Genomic DNA, 25,059 nt, shown 5'->3' on the forward strand with positions numbered 1-25,059 from the left:
GCGAAAAATCTAGAGCACGTTGAGCTAAATGTTGAGCCCTGTCCTCAGCTTACCTTCCTTAATTACGACATCCAGGGTTGTCAGGTGGCTGTGTTGCTGGGCAGCGATAATCCAGAAGGACAAAAAAGAGCCGAGGCGAAACGGCAAAGTGGGTAAATTCGCAACGAAACGTCCCCCCTTCGGTCTACTCTCCTCAAGCTCCGCGAGGCATAGTTCTCAGTTTGACAGCTCGACACACACCGGATAGAAGTGGAGCCTACTGCGTATTCTCACTGTAGTCCCCCCCTTCTCTCTGCCTCTTCTTTTTTTGACAGGACGAACCACAGCGACGGCTCTGGCGACGAGCGGCGGGGCGGGCGAGCTCACATTATGTCCGGACGGCGTGTGTCTCTCTCCGCGAGCTCCGGTGGCTGCGAGGGGGGTGGAGGGTGGAGGGTGGACGGTGGTGGAGGGGGGGTCCTGGAGGTTCCCCCCCCAAAAAAAATCGGGATAAGAGTCTAAAACAAACTAAAAGGAGTGCGGGGAAACGTCATCCGCGCACCTCCTACTGCAACGAGTGCACAACACAAACTCCGAGCCTGGGTGAGGAGGAGGAGGAGGAGGAGGAGAGGGAGGAAGGGAGGGAGGGAGGAGGGGCTCTTGGGCGCAGGTAGACTCTGGAAATAGGGCAGCCGACTCAGCGCTCGGTGGTTCAAAGCCGGTCATTCGGAGACGGCGACGCTTTCCCCTCCGGAACTTTTTATTTTAACACTTTTTTTACGCACGCGAGCTCTCCCATCCTCCTGACGTTTTTTCGTTTCGTTTACAAGTGTTTACGCGTGAAACAAGTCTCATTTTTTTATTTTTTGCCCCGTACGCGTCCCCGTTTTCGAGCTCGTAAAGATTAGAATAAAATTAGGTCACGTATTATCTGGACTTTCGAGCGGCGTTCCAACTTACTGACGCGTACTGAACAATTCCGTGATGGTTTGAAGCACTTTTCTCCATTGCAAACCAGATTTTGAACAGATTTTTGGAAATAAAAAACTGGCACGTCCCCGTTGTTTTGGTATTGTTCAGAATAAATCTCTGAAACGTGTGCGTAATGAAGGAAAACTGACCAACGTGTGAGTCAGTGTGGTCACATTTTCTTTGCGTTTTGGTCATTTTAAGCAGCTTTATTTGGATTTTACCTAAACAAATAACAATGTATGTCTCTTTTTGCTGTTGGCAGGGGTCAGATTTGTCCAAAATAGGGACATCTGGAACATTTTTTTGTAAAAAACTGAGACAAATCACTGGGACTGAGGACACAGGACTCAAAACTGGGACTGTCCTGCGTAAATAGTGACGTCTGGTCACTCTATAGCACCAAAAATTCAGGATAAAGTGATGTATTTAACTTATTTCTTGTGCAATTTTTCCATCTCCATCGTTATTTATGTTTCTGTCTGTTGAGGTGCACGTGCAGGACGCGAGGAACCTCTTCCAGAAAAGATACGCAGTGCAAAAAAAAAATAAAAATAAATACTTAAAAATAAAAAATAAATAAATACAAAAATAAATTAATTAATTAAATACAAATAAATTAAAAAATAATACATAAAAAAATAAATATAAATAAATACAATAAAAAAAAATATAAATATATATTAAATAAAATACATAAATAAAGGCAAATCTCTTGGGACAGGTTGCTATGCATAAGTGGAGCAGTTGGAGTCGCACAGCAGCACCCATCACTGAGCACCCAGCACCCATCACTGAGCACCCATCTCCTCTCGAGCTCCCTTTAATCCCTCTGATGTGCCGCTCAGCCAATCACGCTCAGGCTCGCGCTCAGGACAGGAACAGGACAGAAGAGTGGGAAAAGTGTTGTGTTTATTTCTTTTTTTTAGTGGCTGAGCCGTGCGCAGAACGTCACACAGGAAGAGACAGAGGCACGAGCGCCGCGCCGGTGTCTCCCCAGGGTGCACCGAGTCCGCGCGCAGCTCCGTGAGGCCATAGCGGGCGCGGCCACTAGGGGGAGCACTGTTTCTGCTGCTGCCGCACACAAGGTCAGGCGATGAAAAGGTCTGGGGGGAGGTTTGTCCTTTCGGAGTTTTATGTGAGTGTTAAGTGCTATTTTTTTTTTTCTGATTTCTTATTTAACTGGGATGAATAGGCCATGTTTTTGTTTTTTTTTCCTCAGCTCAAAGGGACGAGCTCAAAGTGGCTAAAATAACAGATATTTTGCAAACGTGTCTGAAATGTGGACACGTTTTTATCGCAGTAGACACTTTATTTTCTTGTCATTATGTATTTTAAATAATGACATTTTACTGAACTCCATAAGTCTGCCACATCTCAACTAATTAAGGTAAACAAAATAAGATTAATCAATAGCGGATGTAACAATAACCGAAATATCGTGATATCGTATCGTCAAAGTTCGTGGACCGTCGCTGTATATCGAATTACAAGTCGCTTTGCTTAAATTAAGAGTTTTGGAGCAGCAATAGCTTAAAAAAACAGAAGGAACTACATAGACCATGATCCTTTGCTCCATTTCAGTGCAGACTACATGAAGAAATAACAGTTCTAACACTTTTAAGTCTTAGTTTTTTGGATCAACTCTTGTCAAGGCATTTGAAGAGGAAAAAGAAGCATATGGACCCAGTCAAGCAGAAGTAAACAACAAGACCAAAAATTCAAGTTAATGCATCTGATATAAAAATGTATTGAACAGATACATATGTACTCTAGTTTATGAAACTGTTGACCTTTTTTTCTGTACCATTTTTGGTTCTAAAGTTCCATATGTTTTAAACAGACCATGTATGAAACATGGAACAAAAATTATTTCCCAAATTTCAAAGACCCAAAAATCATGTAAATAAATGGATGTATTTCATCATATCTTGTGTTATTCCATCTTTGAACTGTTGATGAAGGTACATGATTTAAAAAAAAAAAAATGTATTTAAAATGATAAAAATTTGCTTGGAAGGACTGACATATTTTATAGAAATAGTTTCCTTTCATTTTGAAGTAATATTAAAGTATTTGGAAGAAAAAAGCGACAAATTATGTAAAATCCTGCACCTTCTACTTGTTTGTACAATTTTCCCTCCGTTACTTTTCCCTCCGTTACCATGAACTTTCTTAATAAAAAATCTCATGAGTCAAAAAGTAAGAGGTTTTTCAACCTAATCTTGTACCATATGGTAGAAAACTATATGAAGCAAATATTCAAACCAGTTTGTTAAGGATATGTAAGTGAGAACCAAGAGTTATCACTGTTTGGATTTATTGCCCAAAAAGTGCTGCATATTTCATTCCCTCCGTTACCGACATGAGTTTTTAAATTTTTTGTCAACAACTTGAAAGAATATCACAGGTTTAACTTGACCCTGTTGGAGTGTAACTCTTTCCTACATTCTGATACTTTACTTATTTCAATAGTTCCTCTAGTTTCTGAATAAGAGACATTTGAATGTCAAAAAATCTGCCCCTGTTTCCCTCCGTTACCACTTGACCAGACCCATATTCACAATTTTTTTTAAACAGAAATTTGTTTGCAAACTCCATAAATGCAAAAGTGAATCAGATGTGTGTGACTCAAACCTCTGTTCAAACTGTTTCTCTTCCCAACGGAATTGAAAAATAGTGAAAGGTGAAGGCGATGGGCAGGATTGATCCACAGGAAGGATGAAAAAGGAAACATTTGACTGCCTAAATCATCCCGAGTTTACAGTGAACATTTTGTATGTGGAGCGACAACAAAGTAAAATCTCATTTGTTAATGGAGAGGAGCAGAAGACAAACAGACTGAGCTGCACTTTCTTGTTCTTGTGGTTTTACAGCAACATCACGTCTCGGTCTCTTTGCAGTGGAAGGTGTTTCTTGGTGAACAGTTGGAGCCTTTCACTTTGGCGTTGACTTTTTAAAAACATAGAAAACATCTGCTATCACAAGTATCATAGTCCTGTTTTACAAAACACCTAAAAACATAAAAGACATTATGATTTTTATATATGTTATACATATATATATTATATATATAATTGCATTTGAAAATGACATGAATATTCTGGAACTGTTGGAATTTATAATATATCCATGTTAATCCACTGCAGCCCTTATGCTTATTATGCTTATTCTCCCTTAGAGACAGGGTGAGGAGCTCAGTCACACGGGAGGAGCTCGGAGTAGAGCCGCTGCTCCTCCACGTCAAGAGGAGCAGCTGAGGCTCGGGCATCTGTTCCAGCTGCCTCCTGGACGTCTCCCTCGGGAGGTGTTCCGGGCATGTCCCACCGGGAGGAGGCCCCGGGGAAGACCCAGGACACGCTGGAGGGACTATGTCTCTGACCTGGGAACACCTCGGGATCGACCTGGAGGAGCTTGAGGACGTTTCTGGGGTGAAGGAAGTCTGGGAGTCCCTGCTTAGACTCCTGCCCCCGGATAAACGGAAGAAAATGGATGAGTCAGAGTGCGTCAGGTTTGTACCTTGCCCACTTTTACATTTTAAAGTAAGGGCAACTTAGGCGTGTTCTATCAAAAATCACAACTGGAATTGATCGATTAAAAGTAAAAAGAATTTATTTCCTGTCCAATACAATTCTAATACAGAGCTCTGGGTCAGACCACTATCCCTAATGGCCTATTCTACACAGGACTTAGTTTCAGACAGTCTGAACACCTGCATCTGTCCCTTAACCCAGTATATATACACATTCACAGAAATATGCATAATGATATGTTGATCAGGTTCACGCTTTGGATCCTCCCTGAAGCTTCTCCGTTTATGGGAATGACCGAATCTATTTAGGTTTGGTGGCAGCCAGGACGTCCCCTTGTCAGCTGCTCTGTACAGAATTTCCTTAAAAAGACACAACCTACACAGCTGTTTCTTTAAACACATGTATCAGATTTCAGTAGTTAAGCATTAATTGCGTGACTTCATTAACAACATTTAAACAAATATATGATTTCAGCATTCAATAATTGCATGTGGTAAACTCACGACACTTTATTATTTGTTACAGCCTTCAGTACCTTGCCCACTTTTACATTTTAAAGTAAGGGCAGCTTTCTGTTTAAAGACCACAAGTTTAACCCTCGTAGAGCAACTCTGCTGCTATTTTTTAACTCTTTTATGACCCAGTGAAGCGCTCAACCTCTTTTTCTTCATCTGACATATTCACAGTTTTGTTCATCTCCACAAAATATCACAATAAATATCGTACCATGAGATGTATATAGTGAAAACATCATACAGAGAGTTGTTACACCCCTAATAAACAGTCATTTTATATTATTATTAAAGCTTGAACGTGTTTTCTAATCTAATCTAATCTGATTTATTTGTATTTTAATAGTGGAGGTTCATGTGACGACAAATACTACATCGACGTAACAGATGGATCTATAATTCTGGTTGTGAATATTAACGCTGGGTACTTTTTCTTTGTTAGTTATAGTTTCTGCAGTGTTTTGTTATATTTCTGTATTTCGATGAGATTTGAGCCGTGGAGTTTTGAATAAACAGCTTCTATGAGTCATTACAGACAAAACTTAAGTGTTTCAATCTGCCGTTTATTCACTGCAGTTCGTGTTTAACCACATTTTACATTTAGAATCTTTTTTGCGGCATAGTTCTGCTTCAGGTTTTGTACATAAAAAATGAAACCAGTGATATAAAACAAATTTCAACATTATGGTTTATGGTATAGATTTTCATCAGCAGTATTTCGTACCTGCAGCGGTGGAAGAAGTACTCAGTTTTGTTACTTAAGTAAAAGTACAGATACTGGAGCAAGGAACTACTCAACTAAAAGTATCACATGAAAAATATTTTTAAATGTTATACTTTTGTACAGGTGCGACACTGAGGCTGTTTCGGGTCAATTTTGACCCGTATCTCTTAAAATGGATTTTAGCTCAGTGCAGGTCAAATGATGGAAAATGGAAGTTTTAGGGAAACTTGAAACTGTGAAACGGCACAGACCAGGTTTGTGTGTATTTTTTTATGGCACAGTGGTGACAGAGTTCAGGAGTTCAGTGTTTTGAGATTCTCCAGAGACAAACGCCTGCTGGTTTTTGAAGGGGCAAAGGAGAATCGAACCTCAACGTATGACCTATGTTTTACATTTTCTTTTACATTTCAGAACTAAAACCAGGTCTAAACCAGGACTAAACCAGGTCTAAACCAGGTCTAAACCAGGACTAAACCAGGTCTAAAACCAGGTCTAAAACCAGGACTAAACCAGGTCTAAACCAGGACTAAACCAGGACTAAACCAGGTCTAAAACCAGGTCTAAACCAGGTCTAAACCAGGTCTAAAACCAGGAAACCAGGTAAACCAGGTCTAAAACCAGGTCTAAAACCAGGACTTAAAACCTAGGAAAACCAGGAAACCAGGACTAAAACCAGGTCTAAACCAGGTCTAAAACCAGGTCTAAAACTAAAACCAGGTCTAAAACCCAGGTCTAAACCAGGTCTAAAACCAGGTCTAAACCAGGTCTAAACCAGGTCTAAACCAGGTCCAGGTCTAAACCAGGACTAAACCAGGACTAAAACCAGGACTAAACCAGGTCTAAAAACCAGGTTTAAACCAGGACTAAAACCAGGTATAAACCAGGTCTAAACCAGGATTAAACCAGGACTAAACCAGGTCTAAACCAGGTCTAAAACCAGGACTAAACCAGGTCTAAAACCAGGTCGAAACCAGGACTAAAACCAGGTCTAAACCAGGTCTAAAACCAGGTCTAAACCAGGTCTAAAACCAGGTCTAAACCAGGACTAAACCAGGTAAACCAGGTCTAAACCAGGTCGAAAACCAGGACTAAAACCAGGTCTAAACCAGGTCTAAAAACCAGGTCGAAACCAGGACTAAAACCAGGTCTAAACCAGGATCTAAAACAGGTCTAAAACAGGTCTAAAACCAGGATTTAACAGGACTAAACCAGGACTAAACCAGGCTAAACCAGGCTGAGGACCATGTCTCCTCCTCTTCTTCTATCAATAATATTTTTAATACGGTTAACTACAGTCTGGTCTTTTTATAGTTTTTTTTTTTTATCAGACAAAACATCTTAAATTACGATTTCCTCGTCTTTGCTTCTCTACAGCAAATCAAATAATCCAGAGTATTCAGATTACATTACTCACTGTAAGTAATTTAATGGATTCCGTTACAAACTACATTTTTGGTGTGTGTAATCTGTAATCTGTAGGGGAAAACATTTTAACGCTGCCGACCAGGACGACCACAGGGATTATCAGCGCCGTTCGGAGGAAGCCTTTATTTACATGTTGCTGGCGTCGTTGCGAACACAGACTTTGCTCTTACGCCCACCTCCTGTAATCACTTTAATCTGTGGACTTGTCACTCATCGGCCTTTATTCGGAGTTTCACATGAACGCATCACCGCCGCGTTGAAGCCCCGGATTTACTGAGCAAATCTGTACTTTTTTTTTCCCCCTCGTTTTTTTTTCTCCTCTCTGTAGGTTTTCGCAGCTGTTGTCCGCACGGATTTGTTCAAACGCCGTCTCCTTCCTCCTTCCCTCTTTGCCTTTTGACTGGAACTTTCTTTTTTGAAGACGACAAAAAAAAAAACGTTATTACATCGATTCACTGTGATTTATCTGTTTCGCACAAAAAGAGGCTGTCACACATTATGAGCTAATCGGATTTAACTTTGCGTCGCGGCGTTTTCAGTGTTGCGAGTGGGGAGTTCTGTGATTGGCGTAACGCAGAATTATATGAAAATAATTGGTCCAAATTGACTACGGCGCAGCCACAAAGAGTCCCCCTGTGTTCAACTACAAGAAAGAGTCCAAAAAAAGCAGCAGCAGAGAGGAGTAAATGATTTAAAAGGACAATATTACCTTATTTTCTGATCTATGTTTTAATGTTTCCTCATCACAAACAGACCTGGAGTTGTGTTTTGTTTCATTTACGCGTAATTTTAACTCACAAATCCTGAATATTTAGACTCTAGTTCTTCTCTCAAACACTTTTTTTCCAGATTGTGATGTCATGTGGTAATACAAGAACCGCTCCACTGTGTTTTTAAACCCTCCACACACCTTCGCTAGAATCATTTGGATCATTTCAGCCCTCGAATTGCCGATCCCTAGCCTGATTCATCAGACGGTTTCACTTCGTAGAAACCGTCTGACCTCGCAGCATTAGGATTCGTTCGTTCGACGGTTGGCGGGTCCTTTTTTTTTATTTAACCAATCGCTGCTGTTTGGTCGTGACGTATGTAATGCGCCGCTAACGGGGATAACTGGTATATGAAGCTTTTCCCAAATCCCGTAGAAAGAAAGACAATAACGTCTTTCCCCTTGATAAAATTCTCCAAACATTCTCTTTGTTCCGGCTTTAAATCCTCGATCTCGGGAATCGTCGCCAACACAGAATGTCTGTCTTTGTTTACGTCCATCTCGACGCTTTGTTTACTGTTGTGCTGAACCACAAACGGGACCCAGACAGACGCGACGAGTTTGACGTCATGTCTTCACAGCTCTTCTCTGATTGGCCGTCTACAACTTCCGAGGTTCTTGCAGACCGTCTAGTGCAGGGGTCTCCAACCTGTAGCCTATTTCCTTTGTATTTATATTTGTAATTTTGATGCCTAATTTTGTGCCCTGATAACTGGATAATGGGTTATGTTTTATAGACGTATAACTGTGCCTCATCTTCAGCTCACCGTGGCTCTTATATTTACTACATTTCTGGGGATCACTAAAATTAGTAGCTCTCTGGCATTTTCATTTTACAAAAAGTAGTTCACAGGATGAAAAAGGTTGGAGACTCCTGGTCTAGTGTGTTCTGATTCCTGACCTAGTTGCTGAAGAGAAATTAAATTGAGCGGAGACACTAGGTGGCGCCAGACTGACTAGTAGAATTCGATCTCGGGAATCATTGTCAACACTGAATGTCTGGCTCTTTGCTGATTGGTTGGTGCCTGAACTCGCACTTCCGGGGTTTTTGCGAACCGTCTAGTGTATTCTGATTCCTGACCGAGTCGCTGGAGAGAAATGAAATTGAGCGGAGACACTAGGTGGCGCCAGTCTGGCTAGCCAATCTCTACTGAACTACAGGTAACATTAATTTGAAAACTACTGCTATGGTATAACACGGTTTACCACCTTGTGCCTCCGCTCAATTTCATTTCTCTCCAGGAACTAGGTCAGGAATCAGAATACACTAGACGGTTTGCATGAACCCCGGAAGTTGTAGACATTGCACCGACCAATCAGTGAAGAGCTGTGAAGTCATGATGTCAAACTCGTCGCATCTGTCTGGGTCCCTTTTGTGGAACAGATGTGGATGTAGACGAAGACAGACATTCTGTGTTGACAACGAGTCCCGAGATCGAGGATTTAAAGCTGGAACAAAGAGAATGTTTGGAGAATTTTATCAAGGGGAAAGACGTTATTGTCCTTCTTTCTATGGGATTTACATACGTCACGACCAAACAGCAGCAATTGGTTAAATAAAAAAAAAAAAAACGTCTACCGTCGAGCAAACAAATCCTAATGCTGCGAGGTCAGACGGTTTCCACAAAGTGAAACCAGCTGATGAATCAGGTTAGATGAGCAAAGGATTACATGTTAAGGCCGAATTATAGTTCTGCCTCGACTCAACTCACACTGCCGCCGTCGCCTTGTCGCTGCTGTTTTTGATTTATGGATCTGCGTCGAGGTTTATGCGCCACAAAGTAATTCACTGCCACAACGGTAGAAAACTAGGATTTAAAACCGGTGTTCATGTTTACAAAATGTAGCGGGAAAGCAGAGTACTGGAAATGTATGTACAGCGATGGTAGAGAGGAACAATCACAGCCCTTATTGTCTGCGTCCGTTCAGCACAGTTACAAAATTTCGGAGGTACATGTCGGTCGATGGAGACGCTCTGCCGAGGGGGTTCAAGGCAACGCAGACTATTTGACACATGACCATAAATTGGGCTTTAATGTGTGAATAAAACTAAACACAACTCACAAGAGTCAAACTTGTGTAATATGGGACCTTTTAAGTTTTATTTCAGGCAGGAATGACTGACGGGCAAAAAGTATAAATGTAAAAATTAACATACTGCTTCTTAAAGGTTGTATGGAGGATTTTTTTTGTTTCAAATTGTCAGTGAAAGTTTAAAATACCATTACAGAGACGCAGCAGACCAAAAAAAAAAAAAAAAAGAATGAAGATCGCGCGCCGACGAGTCACTTTGATTGACAACCTGACAGCCAATAGAAAATGAGGCAGCCTTGTTTTCTATTGGCTGATGTTTATCTGGCCTCACTACATCCTCAGTTGGTAGATTTTCATTCTTTTTTTTTTTGGTCGTCATAATTCCAAAGCTGCTGCGTCTCTGTAATGGTATTTTAAACTTTCACTGACAATTTGAAACAAAAACAAAAAAATCCTCCATACAACCTTTAAGGCAAGGAAAATTTATTTGTACAGCACAATTCGCACACTAAGTAATTCAAAGTGCTTTACAGAGTAAGAAATACATTAAAATCACAGTAAAAAACAAATCAAAACAAATAATCATCATAAAATTTAAATGAGAGAGACATTAAATTAGAGAAAAGAGTGCAGGTTCTATAATACAAAAACAACTGGCTCTTGGAACCTTTAAGTCATGTTATAATGTTGTTGCCTCCTCAGAAACATACCTGGAGTTGTGTTGTGTTTCATTCACACATGTGTGAATAATCCTTTTGTTATTAGTCCGTCCACATCTTGTGATCAAGGCCGGATTATCCATATGGGCCGGTGGAACGGTGCCCAGGGGACACCGACCATTCACAACCAGCGGGAAAGGGGAGCACCACAGGACACAAACTTTATACATATTTTTCATAGATTTGTATGTTATTCACTTTGAAAATGTAAAATGGCCAAACATAACTCGTCATTAACACTAATTTCATAATAACAACAATAATGTGCTGTAGTACTTTGTTGTACTGTTACTGATTTGTTTGTTTCCTCTCACTGTATTTATGAAGATGAACTGGTTTCAAGTTACCTGATTCATGTTTCACTTTGTAGAAACCGTCTGACCTCACAGTGTTAGAATTTGGCGGGTACTTTTTTATTTAACCAATCGCTGCTATTTTGTTATAACATCACGTCTGTAAAGCGCCGCTAACGGGGATAACTGGTATATGAAGCTTTTCCCAAATCCCGTAGGAAGAAGGACAATAACGTCTTTCCCCTTGATAAAATTCACCAAACATTCTCTTTGTTCCTGCTTTAAATCCTCGATCTCAGGAATTGATGACAACACAGAATATATGTCTCTTCGCTGATTGGCTGGTGCCCGAACTTGCACTTCCGGGGTTTTTGCGAACCGTCTAGTGTATTCTGATTCCTGATCTAGTCGCTGGAGAGCTGAATGCTCGCGTCCATGTTTGGATAACTTTCGTAAACACAGAGCACGCTCGCTGCGGTTGACGTCGTCGTGTCTCCAGTGAAATGTGAACAACCTCGCAAAAACATCGGATTTCACAGCCTGCTGGAAAATACGTGAGACATTTCCACAGACATTTTGTCACAGAAAACTATTAACGTACCGTATTTTTCCGGGCGCTCTGGATTATAAGGCGCACTGTCAATAAATGGTCTATTTTCGAACTTTTTTCACAAATAAGCCGCGTGGGACTTTAAAGGAAACACAACAGTGTGATGGGTGAGTGGTTTTGTTTGTTTGTTCGTTCACGGTGACTCTGGGCTTTGTTCAGTTGTGGCGTGTAGGGAAGGGTGTGTCTGGGACCAACGGATTGTCGGCGTGTTCGCAGTGACTCAGTTGTTCAGTCGTGTCTAGAAGCGGCACATTGCGCTCGCTTTTTTCGGTTCGTTCCTCCGTTCCGTTCCTCGTCGGCGTGGAGTGATGAGTGTGTCTGTGGTGTGTTTCGCTGTGCGGTCGCTGTCTGCTCCGTGTGTGTGTTTGCGGCGGCTTTGTAGTTTACTGAAGTCGTGCTGGGACACCCGAGTGGATTCGTGTACAGGGCGCTCTGGATTATGGGGCGCGCGGTCGTTTTTTGATGGAGTTGGAGGCTTAAAAGCGCAACTAATAGCCCGGAAAATACGGTAAGTGACGTTTACCCGACATCGCTGCACGTCGTTGTGAAAAAAGTCTATATGCAGACTTTGTGTTGAACATGTGCGAATGAAACAAAAGACAACTCCAGGTCTGTTTGTGACGAGGATCGATCAGAAAATAACGTGATATGAGTATATTTAAAGGTTGTATGGAGGATTTAAAAATTTTTTTTTTCAAATTGTCAATGATAGCATTATAGAGATGCAGTAGCCTTGTAATTATGATGACGAAAAAAAAGAGAATAAAAATTCATCAACTCTGGACGTGGTGGGGTTAAACATTTGCCAATAGATAACGACACTCCTCGTTATCTGTGAGCTGACAGGCTGTCAATCAATCTCCCTACGTTTCTAGCGTAACTGGCTTGCCTGCGCGCTGCCAGTACGTGGTTTACGTCTGTCACGCAGTCCACAGACGCAAGACGCTGTTTACTCCACCAACGCAACAGTTCTTAGCGGCTTTTTTGACCTATATCTTCCTCGCAGTTCGCACAAAGTTTGTTGCAATGGCGACAAGAATCTACGAGCAGTTAGCCCCAAAACAAAGTCCGTTTTTGAGGTCGCTGAAAGAAGAAGACAAGGGGAAAAGCAGCGAAGCCAAACTAAGGTGATTCTTGTAGATTCATTCCAGCGATGGCGCGACTGAAGCAGACGCAGGGTCTAAAGACTGACGCATTGGTTGCCAAATTACTTCTGGACAGGAAACTTCTGCTTATTATGAAAACGTACTTTATTTCCAAGAGCTACACAAACGTTTTTCAGGACACAAATGCGATATCCTATGTCTGAAAACGTAATTTTCAAGGCAAAGAAAGAGTCCGCTTGCTGCTGCGTGTTGTAGCTAGTTCATTCGCACGGAATCTCCGCGCCCCCCTCTCTGTTCCCCTCTCTGCCCGTTCCGCTCTTCTCCCTGCTCCTCACGGAATCTCCGCGCACCGCTCCCCTCTCCTCTCTCCTCTCTCCTCTCTCCCTGCTCCCTGCTCCTCACTTCTTGTCCGCGCACGAAATGTCCGCACACCCGCTCCCCCCGCTCCTCACTTCTCCGTCTTGCCTAACCAACACTGTAGTTAGTTGTTTACAAGTCATGTGCAGCACCGGCTGTAAACAAACCTGTTTCTGGCGTAAGGAGGAGGAGGGAGGAGGCGTTTCTACGTAGGAGCTGTAGGGGAGGGGGGGTGGTTTCACACATGCGCAACATTTGAAAAAGGACAAACAGTCACTGGATTTTTGTCGTTCCTTGGAAAATCCTCTATACAACCTTTAAATACAGACGCAGGTGAGCAGGAAAACATGGAACAGTGGAGCGTGAGAGTCTGGACTTTTTACGCAACATCGTTTTAGTCAAATCACTGATAATAACTGCCACTTGAAAACACAGTTCATCCAGACGCTAAAAATAACCCTTTTTTTATCCAGGGAGAAGAGGAAAATCCTTGTGGGTGATCGCTGTGATTGGGAGCAGACTTCCTCTCCAGTTCAGACACGCAGCAGACACAGACAGCTCACAGCGCCCTCTTGGGGACAGGTGAACTGGAGCGTGTTAAATGTGAAACTAAACACTCAGCAGAAGAGCCCGTCCCGCGTGTGGAGTAATTACAGAGGTAGTTTTTGTTTAGTTTCTTTTTTTTTAACTTTATTTTTAGTAGGACTTTTTAGTTATGTATATCACATATTTACATTCACAAATCACCAGTATTGTGAGAACAGAACAAATCATCAGACCGACAAAAAACAACAACAAATGAATAATAATAAAAAATAAAAAATAAATAAAAATAAAATAAATAAATAAAAATAAATAAAAAATATTAAAAAAAAAAAATAAATAAAAAAATAATAAAAATAAATAAATAATAAATAATAATATAAATAATAAATAAAAATAAATAAATAAATAAAAAATAAAATAAATAAAAATAAGAAAAATAAAATAAAATCATAAAAAAAGAAATAAAAAGAAAAAGAAAATAGGAGGCCATCAAGCTTGTGATATCTGCAAGGATGTATACACATTTTTTTACATTAAATTTTATTTTGATTGTATGATTTCCACTTTTTCCAGTACAGTTCTCCTTTATCTGAGGAGTGTCTTAAAGAAAATGTTATTCGTTCCATAATCTGAATTTCGTTGATTATGTCAACCCATTCTGAAACAGTAGGATGTTTGTCCTGTAGCCATTTCCGTGTGATTTCCGTTCTTGCTCGCTGCTTGTATCTGAAGAAAGTATCTGTCTTTTTTTGTTTTTTTTTGTTTGCCCAGTTGGTATGTTTCCCAAATAAAACACACTCAAATGTTCTTCCTGTTGCAGTCCTGTAATAAGCTTGATGTAATAATCTTGATGTTTTATTTGTTTACGTTTTACAGAAATCAATCAATCAATCAAACTTTATTTATAAAGTGCTTTTCATACAAAAATGCGACACAAAAGTGCTTTACAGTGATTAAAAACAATCCAACATTTCCATCCACCCACCAACCCCCACACCTGCCTTGACCCCACACAACCAAACAACCCAGACACACAAACATGGTAAAATACATAAAACCGGACATAATAAAATGTGAGGTGTGAAAGTACAAGATTTCATTCAAATGCTGAGCTAAAAAGGTGGGTCTTGAGCCTGCTCTTAAAAACATGAACGTTCTCTGCAGCCCTGAGCTCCTCCGGCTGCAGTTCCATAAACAAGGGCTGTAGTGCTGGAAAGACGAAATGAAACTTAAAACCACATGACTAATTTGCATAATCTGAGCGCTGAAAAAACACCGCTCGCTCCTTGTGCGCTGATGCGGTTCAGCTTCTGTCGGACTAAAAGACACAACTCAGTGGAATATGTCAGCTGATGGTGAGTCTGTTCTGTGTTTCTGTCATGTTGGAGATGGTTCATGTTAAACTTATCAGAGTTTACCGTATTTTCTGGGCTATAGGGTGCGCTCTTAAGCCTCTAACCCCATCAAAAAGCGACTCTGCGCGCCCCGCAATCCAGAGCGCCCTATACGTGAATCCGCTCAGGTGTTCCAGCACGTTCAGCACAAAACCACCACACAAACACGCAGCACGCAGAACGAGACGCGAAAAACACACAGACACACTCAACGCCGACGAGGAACGGAACGAATGGAGCGAACGCGACGTGTCCGCTTCTAGACACGACTGAACAACTGAGTCACTGCGAACACGCCGACAATCCGTTGGTCCCAGACACACCCTCCCTACACGCCACAACTGAACAAAGCCCAGAGTCACCGTGAACGAACAAACAAACAAAACCACTCACCCATCACACTGTTGTGTTTCCTTTAAAGTCCCACGCGGTTTATTTGTGAAAAAAGTTTGAAAATAGACCATTTAATGACAGTGCGTCTTATAATCCAGAGCGCCTAATAGTGCGGAAAATACGGTATATGAATGGACATATATTCTAGCCTCTTTGCGTTTTGACGGTGAATTTGGCGCACAGACCTACATCACCGTATCAGATCCGTACTCAGATGAATTCGTGGGAGCTGATGGCACCAGATCGTTCCGTCTCTGGAGCCGTTTTGCGTCGGATTAGTGCGAACGAACACTGCATCCACAACGAAAACGACTCAAAGGTGATGAGCAGAGCATTTGAGCTTTTTGGGATGTGGACGGACTAATTATAAACAAAACACAACGCAAGCTCACAGTCAATCTTGTGTAATATAGTCACATGTTTAACCGTGCATATTTACTCTGAGTTCTTCTCTCAGACTGAAAACACCACTTTTTTTTTTTTTTTTTACACTTTCTACCAAGTTATAACGTTGTTCTCTGACCCAAACTTTTACTCAAACATCCACGCATGTTTGACTAATTTAACAATCTCTCCTCTCTCAAAGCCCTCCTTACTGTTAGCTGTAAAATTTGGTACAAGGCTCTGGCCCACAATCCTCCGTCACCCACGCTCCCACACGACAACTCTCCATAAAAATGGCGAGGAGAAAATTCAGTTTGTCGACTGGACAAAAGTTAGTTTGGTTGAAGGCGTTTTGCAGTTTTGCTTCTTCAGTTCTGGTCACAATGCTGATGGACACTTCCTTATAGGCGAGTTTCATTGTTGACAAAAGCGCGCGTTGCATGCTGGGAATTATTTTGGTTGGCGGCAATAAACACTAATTCAACATGACAGACGGAGCGAAAAAGCACGTAAAGGGTATTGATCCCGGTTATTTATCCACTCTAACGGCAGAGGACCCAAGACCATTTGACCAGAAATTGGTCATAAGCATCGACGGACGACAAATCACCCTTTTCAAACCCTACAAAGCCTGGACCAAACCAAACTTCTGGTCATAATCGCCAACTACCTGGCCAAATATTCAATTCGGTGATATCCACAATGACTTGGTGGAAACTCCTGGGCCATTCACAGCAGAAAAGATGAAAACCTCCAAGAGTCTCGATGTGTTGTTGAACTTGTTGGAGTCCACGGTTTGTTAGGATCTTCTACGTTTGCTCTGCGAATGTTTGAAAGCCGTTTAATTCACCGTTAGCGGTTCTTTTCACTCAGAATACGAAAAAAAGACATTTTCCTTCTTCCGTGCTTCAATTTGTGCATCCGATAATGCAGCAGGAATTTACCATTATCGGGGATAAATACGCACTGTGTTTGATCGTGTTTCTTGCCTCCGACCAAAATATTTCCCAGCATGCAACGCGGGCTTTTAACAACAATGACATCAGCTGAAACTCGTCTATATCTGTCTGCAGGGAGGAGCTAAATAACTGAAACTAACACACCTACTTGTTTACAGTTTCTGTTTGTTAGTTCGGCCTGTTGACCTGTACAGGGTGTGGGGTCTAATTAGCAGAACAATTCATGTCCATAATGGAGCTTTCACACCTCTGGACCTGACCTGACTACACCTGTTGTTCTCTTGTTTGTTTTGATTTAGGTTTGAGGATGGAGTTGTAAATAGGAGACAGATGGTGTCTGAGGCCTCCATTTCTGTTGAGAGAAGGATTTTCTTTCTTAACAAAAATGGCTTCTTTCACTTCCCTCTCAAACCAATTCTTTTCTCTGGCTAAAATCTGTACCTCTCTGTCCTCAAATGAGTGGCCCGTGGATTTTAAATGGAGATGGACAGCAGACTGAGGTCCTGTGTTGGTTCATATTCTTGTGAAGTAGCTGTTAGCTGTTCTCCTCGCCATGGATTCTACCTGGACGACTGAGGGATTCTTCACACCTCTCCATAAAAACACAAAAACATGATCCAAAACTGTGCACAACAACTCGACAAACCTGACGCGGTGTGCAGAAGTTTCATTCGCGGGACGCACGATTGTGACGTGATGGCGCTCTGAAGGGGCAGTGACTTAGCGCTGACAGTTAATACGTTGTTTTCGTTGACTCTGGCGTTTTCAGATCAATAAATATGTCATGTGTTCGCAGTTAATACCCCGCAGAAGTAAAACCCTCCCTCTTTAATGTAAACAACTGATCACACAAATGTAATCACCGCTGTAAGCCGACGCTGGCACCGAGCGGGAACTTCTGACAACTGTCTTCTAGTTTCTTTATCCAAGAGAATTAAACAGCTTGTTGGCGACATCTGGTGATAAAACGACGATTTTTATTTGATCAAACATGAATTAAAAGTCCTATGTTACACAAAATGGACTCTCGTGAGCTTTAAGTCGTGTTATAATGTTGTTGTCGCCTCAAAAACAGACCTGGAGTTTTTGTGTTTTGTTTGAGTAAATCTTGATCGTTAGTTTGTACAAGTTCAAAGTTCAAGATGCTCTGTTCCAATTTGTGATGTCATGATGTGGAGGACAAAAGCTTTCAGAAATATTTGTCTGCATAGGATAGAAATCAGTGCATATTTGGGTAATATGGTTTAGTCCTGGCTTAGTCTGGGTTTAGTCCTGGTTCAGGCCTGGGATCAGTCCTGGTTTAGTCCTCCTGGTTCAATCCTAGTTTAGTCCTGGTTAAGTCCTGGTTTAGAATCCTAGTTGAGTCCTAGTTCAGTCCTGGTTTAGTCCTGGTTTAGTCCTGGTTCAGTCCTGGTCCAGTCCTGGTCCAGTCCTGGTTCAGTCCTATTTCAGTCCTGGTTTAGTTCTCCTGGTTCAGTCCTTCTTCAGTCCTGGTTCAGTCCTGTTTTAGTCCTATTTCAGTCCTGGTTTAGTTCTTCTGGTTCAATCCTGGGATCAGTCCTCTTTTAGTCCTGGTTTAGTCCTGGTTTAATCCTAGTTTAGTCCCGATTTAGTCCTCTTGGATCAGTCCTGGATCAGTCCTGATTTAGTCCTGGTTTATACCTAGTTCAGTCCTGACTTTGTCCTCCTAGTTCAGTCCGGGTTTAGTCTTCTTGGTTCAGTCCTGGTTCAGTCCTGGTTTAGTCCTGTTTTAGTCCGTATGTGGTGCAAAAGTCCGGCATCTCGATCGATGTTTCTTCTGCCTAGTCGACCTATCAACACATCAGTGAAACCGTACAGAAAATTGAGAAAATCGTTTGTCCACCCAAAAGACAAAATAGAACCGGAGCATGTCCTGCAATAAAACACACATCGGGGAAACAGGGAGGGCGTTCAGTCCACAATAAAAGGAACATGGGACAAAATATGAGAAGGAAACAGCCAAGGCGAAACACAAACAACAAAACACAAAGCAGAACAGGAACAAATCAAATCAGCTGTAAAAGAAACATCACTGCGACAGAGGAAAACAAACATCGTCGCTGGATTAAAGAGGCAATCGAAATATGGAAAAGTGCCCACGGGACGATAAACCAGGACGAGGGGGCTTTTTCACTCTCACACACCTGGGATACTGTCCTGAGGAAGTCGGACTGCAGGTGGCGCCGTCGTCCTGCCTCCACCGGTAGGAAGACAGCGCCAAAACCTGTTTAAATCAGCTGACCAGACACGTCGCGGCAACATCACGTGACTCAGGGAGCAGTCGAAACTGTCAGCTATGAAAACAAACTCTTGGTCTGAAAAAAGAACCTAATAACATGAAGGTGTACGGAGTTGGAAAGCTCTAAAGCAGGGGTCTCAAACTCAAATTACCCGGGGGCCACATTAGATAAAGTCTGAGTGAGGCTGGGCCGCATTGAGTGTTCGATAAATAGCAATTGCATGAAAAAAAAAAAACGCCGTATGTGCACGTGTACTCGTATTAACAGATCCACTTAGGCTCGTTGCTTCACAACTGCTGTAAGTTGAGTTTTGGGATGTAAGATGCGTTAATAATCTGTTGTTGTGAATCTGCACGGGCACCGACTGCAGCTTCATCTGTCAGTGCGGCCCGCGGTAGAGGGGTGGGACTGTGCGTACATCTACCGCGGGCCGCACTGACATTATTCTTTGGAATTAAGTGGAGGGCCGCAAAAAATCCTTCCGAGGTCCGCAGAGTCTGAGACCCCTGCTCTAAACTCATCTTAAAATCTGCAGGGTTTGTGTGTTAAAACATGAGTGAACGAAACAAAACCAAACACAACTCCAGGTCCGTTTATGAAGAGGACACAACATTATAACGTAGATCATAAAATTGCGTAACACGGGCTCTTTACGTCTACGTTTTACTCTAATCCAGATGGCGTGGAGTAACTCGTTGGCACCTTTTACAGGGAAAAGAGAGAAAGCCTTATGTGACACCTAATAAAAAAAAATAAAGAGAAACGCATTGTGTGAAATGTTTCGACTTATACTTAAAAGTGACTCATTGTGTATTCACTGGCGCTATTATCGCTTACACATTCCTGTCTGAGCAAATATTAACGTGGCTTTAATTAGGTAAAAAGTGAATGAGCTGTAATTAAAGGTGCACTGTGTAACTTTTCGGTTGGAGGATCCGTCACCTGCTTGTTTCGTTCTTCGGGTCGGGTCTTCCATATTGCGAGGCTGTTTTTCCGCACAGAGCCAGCAGGGGGAGACGCTACAAATGTGCTTTTAAGGCGCACTACTGTAAAATACCAAATAATAGCCTGGTTTAAATTCAATTCAAAGGGCCCAGCTCATGCAAAATCAACTTTTCAGAGCTTTCTACCTTCTAAGAGTGATGTGTGGGCCTTGTATTTGTCGCCAAAGTGGTTTTTAGATTGAGTTTGTGTTTTTTTTTAACAAATTGCAGCGTATTTCTGCCACCCTCCCACGTGACGACGAACTAAAGCTGCTACAACGATGACACGGCAGATACACCGCCTCCACCCACTCACACACGATATAATAAGTTTATCTACGAGTGTTTATTAATACTTTACCAATCAGTAATGTTCAGCTGATGTGGACGCGGTGCTTGAGCTTCGTCCACCTCAAAGTCCTCGTCCGAACACATGCGGCTGAACGCGCTGTATCTCCATGATGAATAAAAGTTTATTCCTGCCACTATCAGGGGTGCACGTCTGTCTCCCCCTCCCTCCCTGAGATGGCGGAGGAAGGGCGGCTCACTCAGAGCCTACGTCACGTTTGGAGGGCGGAGCCTGTGCTTTCTCAGGACGGGCGGGGGGATGAGCAATAGTCGGACTTTCATATTTCCTGGTCTGTGACGCCTCCAAGAAATCAGTAAATTTCATAACTATTGTGTAATGGATGTTCCAAAACCCAAATTGTGCTTGTTTATGTGCAGAAGATACAATGTGAAAAGAGTTATTTTACATGAGATGGGCCCTTTAACTGTCGGGTCTCTTTTAAACGCCGGGTGCAGGTGCATATTTTGAGAAAAAAACACCGGTTCCAAATAAACGACAAGTTTAATGTGTGTATGTAAATGTAATGAACAAAACACAAAGAAAATATGACTAGTCATAAATGGGCAGAGTGCAGAAAAGTTTTCCTTAATTACGCACTCGTTTCACTTCTTTTTTATTACCAACCACCTCAAATCTACTCTGATTCATCAGCTAAATTCACTTCGTAGAAACCGTCTGACCTCACAGCATTAGGATTTGTTCGCTCGACTGTAGGTGGATTTTTTTTAAAATTAAACTAATCACTGCTATTTGGTCGTGACGTACGTAATGCGCCAAATCCTGTAGGAAGAAGGGCAATTTAAGTACCATATTTTCCCAGTTTAGTTGAGCAAGATTTTTGCGAGGAAGGAATTAATCTCCTGCCCCAAATTACCGCCTGGTCTCAAATAAAAGCCTGGTCTGTTAAGTGATTGAAACAAATAAACGTTGGTGTTGGTATTTTACAGTATTTAACTTTTTTGTATGGACACATCGTTGCTCGACCTGGAATGTTCCACAGTGTGACATTAAACAGCTCTACTTGACATTTATTCAATTACAGGTGATTGTAAAGCTCAAAAATACATAGAAAAACAACATTCTGCTTGTAAGCGGGGTCGCCTCTCCACAGATCTGATCTGTAACTGACCCTCGACCAGAGAAGTTACACAATGCATCTTTAAATCAATTGCGTTATGAGTTAGTGCGTAGCTGGTTAGTCTCCACGATGGTTTTGAACTCTTAATATTTGAATTTTTCTGAAATTTTCTGTTGAAAATTATGGAAATTTTATGTCTGGAACCAGAGAAGGTTTCAAAGACCGTGAAGCTCCATTATCAGACCGTAAAATGCTTTAAATATAACAGGACGAAGAATTTTTGGATGGTCCATGCACCATTCGTTCTTTTGAATTTCAATTAAGAACGAAAACAGTTTATTTCATTTTTCCACTTTAGTGTCAAATGAAAAAAAAAAAATTAAAGTTTATTTCAAATAACACTAATCACTTTACCACTAAACTTTAAATTAAATATTGGAAATAAGGGTCAAAATCAGCTTTTTTGTTTGGTATTAAAATGGATAAATTAAATAACAAACCGTTTTCCCATTTTATTGTTTTTCGTTCTTAATTGAGATTCAAAAGAAGAATGGTACACAGACCTTGGACGTCCAGAGCGGCTTTTAAAAATAAATCTGTACCGACTCAAATACATGGGTTTAAATCAGGTACAGGATCTTTAATCACCAATTTACTGACGAACATGTGAGAGTGAGCACGGCTTAATTATAAAGACTCACCAACGAATGTCAGGAATATAATGTGCTATTGAATTTGAGCTGGGGTTGCCATGGTAACAGTCATGTTTTTGACGTCGTATTGGGGCCGAAGAAAACGGATTAACAACAAGAACGTGCTCGTGAAGGTCAGAAGTATATGAAAATGTTTAGTTTTGAATGGATAACCTTGGGGAGTCTTCGAATTAGTGTTGTAGTCAAGACCGAGAACAAGACTAGTCCAAGACCACAGGGTCCCGAGACTGACACAAGACCAAGACTTTTACATGTCGAGACCGAGACAATAGTGAGACTTTTAAATGTCGAGAACCAAGACCTCTGAGGGTCGAGACTGAGACAATACCAAGACTTTTAAACAATGAGACCGAGACAACAACTAGAGACGAGACCGAGACCGAGACAACAACGACTAGAGACGAGACCGAGACAACAACTAGAGACGAGACCGAGACAACAACTAGAGACGAGACCGAGACCGAGACAACAACTAGAGACGAGATAGAGACGAGACCGAGACAACAACTAGAGACGAGACCGAGACTTTAGAGAGAGACCGAGGAGACCAAAAACAAGACTGAGACCTCTGAGGGTCCAGACCAAGACAAGACCAAGACCTCTGAGGGTCGAGACAGAGACAAGACTGAGACTTTTAAAGGTCGAAACTGAGACAAGACCAAGACCAAAACGTTTTTTTTTTTTTTTTTATTGTAAAAATGTGTAAAAAATGTTTAAAAAATTTGTAAAATGTAAAAAAAAAAAAAAGTCTAATAATATTGGAAAAATGTGTTTTAAAAAATGTGTAAAAAATGTAAAAAAAAATAAATATTTTTTTACAAATTTGTAAAAAAAAAAAAAAAAAGTAAAAAAAAATGTTAAAATTAAAATGTTAAAAAATAAAAAAATAAAATTAAAAATGTGTTAAAAATGTGTAAAAAATGTTTTTAAAAATTTGTAAAAAATTTCAAAAGAACGAATGGTACACAGACCTTGGACGTCCAGAGCGGCTTTTACAATAAATCTGTACTGACTCAAATACATGGGTTTAAATCAGGTACAGGATCTTTAATCACCAATTTACCGACGAACATGTGAGAGTGAGCACGGCTTAATTATAAAGACTCACCAACGAATGTCAGGAATATAATGTGCTATTGAATTTGAGCTGGGGTTGCCATGGTAACAGTCATGTTTTTGACATTGTATTGGGCCGAAGAAAACAGATAAACAACAAGAACGTGCTCGTGAAGGTCAGAAGTATATGAAAATAATTTTTTTTTTACAAATTTGTAAAAAAAAAAAGTTAAAAAAAATGTTAAAATTAAAATGTTAAAAAAAAAAATAATAATAAAATAAAAATTTGTAAAAAATTTGTAAAAAATGTAAAAAAAAAAGTTTTTAAATGTGTAAATATGTGTTAAAAATGTGTAAAAAATGTTTTTAAAAATGTATACAAAATTTGTAAAAAAAAAGTGTAAAAATGTGTTAAAATGTTAAAAAAAAAGTGTGTAAAAAATTTGTAAAAATGGGTAAAAAATTTGTTTAAAATTTTTTTTTTTAAAATTTGGTTAAAAATTTGTTTAAAAATTTGTAAAAAATGTGTAAAAATATATAAAATGCTATATAAAAATGTGACCGTTTACCAATTACCATAGTACTCTAATTGATTTTTCTGTGTACTATGAAAACCTGGACTACCTGTTGTGATGATTTCCAGCCCGGCGTGATCAGATACCTTCGTCAGACTCATCACCTTAAACTGCCCGGGCTCACGGTGGGCACGCACGGCCTAAACGGTGAGTCATATGCGATGGGGGCACCTCTCGGCTCAGCGTTTGGAGTATTCCGCGTACACCACCTGTGGTTTCAGCCCGTTTAAGCAGCAGACACTGAAAACGCCGATGATTAAACAACATGTTTACTCTGAGCGTACACACAAATACAGATTCGTCGGGAACACCGAGTATAGAAACAGCCCAACTTCTCATCGCGTAATTATCATGTGGGGAATTATCTCGGAATAGTCTCTTGTTTAAATCTGTGTCAAGTAGGAGATAAATGGATATTCCTCAATCCGTGTGTCAGTCGTTCATTCGTTTTTCAATATAAAACCAAAAATAAGAAAACGAAAAAACAACAGTTTTCTTCTTAATTTGTCTTCAAAACCAAAATGAAAAAACAGATAACGATTCGTTTTTTCAGTTTTCGATTTTGTGTTTAAATGAAGAATGGAAAAAAAACAGATAACGACCGTTTCCCGTTTACGTGACTTCCGTGACTGCGATGCCGAACTTTTGCACTGCATACGGACTGAACAAGGACTGATCCAGGTCCGGGACCAGACCGGGACCAGAGCAGGACTGAGACCGGGACCAGACCAAGACCAGAGCGGGACTGAGACCAAGACCAGACCAGGACCAGGCCGAGGCCAGACCGGGACCAGACCGAGACTGAGACCAAGACCAGACCAGGACCAGACTGGGGCCAGACCAGGAACAGACCGGGAGCAGACCAAGACCAGACTGAGACTGAGATCAGAACTGAGACTGGGACCAGACCAGGACTGAGACCAAGACCAGGCTGGGACCACACCGAAGGCTCAGAGCCCACGGTAGGGACGGAGCTCGAAGCTGAGGCTCGGAGTCAAAGCTCAGAGTCCACTTTTGTCCCGCTCTGGTTGGCTCCGTCTCCACATCCACACGTTCCTTTCAACGTTCTGTCCCACAAAACACCACGACCAAAAACCTCGTCCTTCTCCTTCTCAATCTCCTCCTTAAAACAAGTAAGTTGTTCATGTTCTGGCTCCGGTACGAGAGGAACTTTAAAATCTCCAGGTGCTCGATGCTGCGTCCATGTTTGGACAACTTCCGTAAACACAGTCGTCGTGTCTCCAGTGTCACATGTGGGACACTTTTGGGCTGTTTAATGTTCACACTGGAGTCACACACAAGTCACATTTAATTGGAAATGTGAACGACTTCGCAAAA

The 25,059-nt window shown here is 41.2% G+C and overlaps 1 protein-coding gene across 1 annotated transcript in view; it reads right to left on the bottom strand.

Annotated features, from left to right (window-relative positions):
• Positions 1 to 557, bottom strand: part of nr3c2 (nuclear receptor subfamily 3, group C, member 2) — a 407,529-nt gene extending 406,972 nt beyond the window's left edge. Inside the window, exon 1 of the mRNA XM_055158161.1 lies at positions 54 to 557. The gene's annotated coding sequence lies outside the window, so the exon portion shown is untranslated. The remainder of the gene's footprint in view (positions 1 to 53) is intronic.
• Between the last annotated feature and the right edge of the window lie 24,502 nt (positions 558 to 25,059).

Source organism: Boleophthalmus pectinirostris, unplaced genomic scaffold (assembly GCF_026225935.1).
Source record: "Boleophthalmus pectinirostris isolate CB_2022bp ecotype Guang Dong unplaced genomic scaffold, ASM2622593v1 HiC_scaffold_22, whole genome shotgun sequence".
Lineage (NCBI taxonomy): Eukaryota > Metazoa > Chordata > Actinopteri > Gobiiformes > Gobiidae > Boleophthalmus > Boleophthalmus pectinirostris.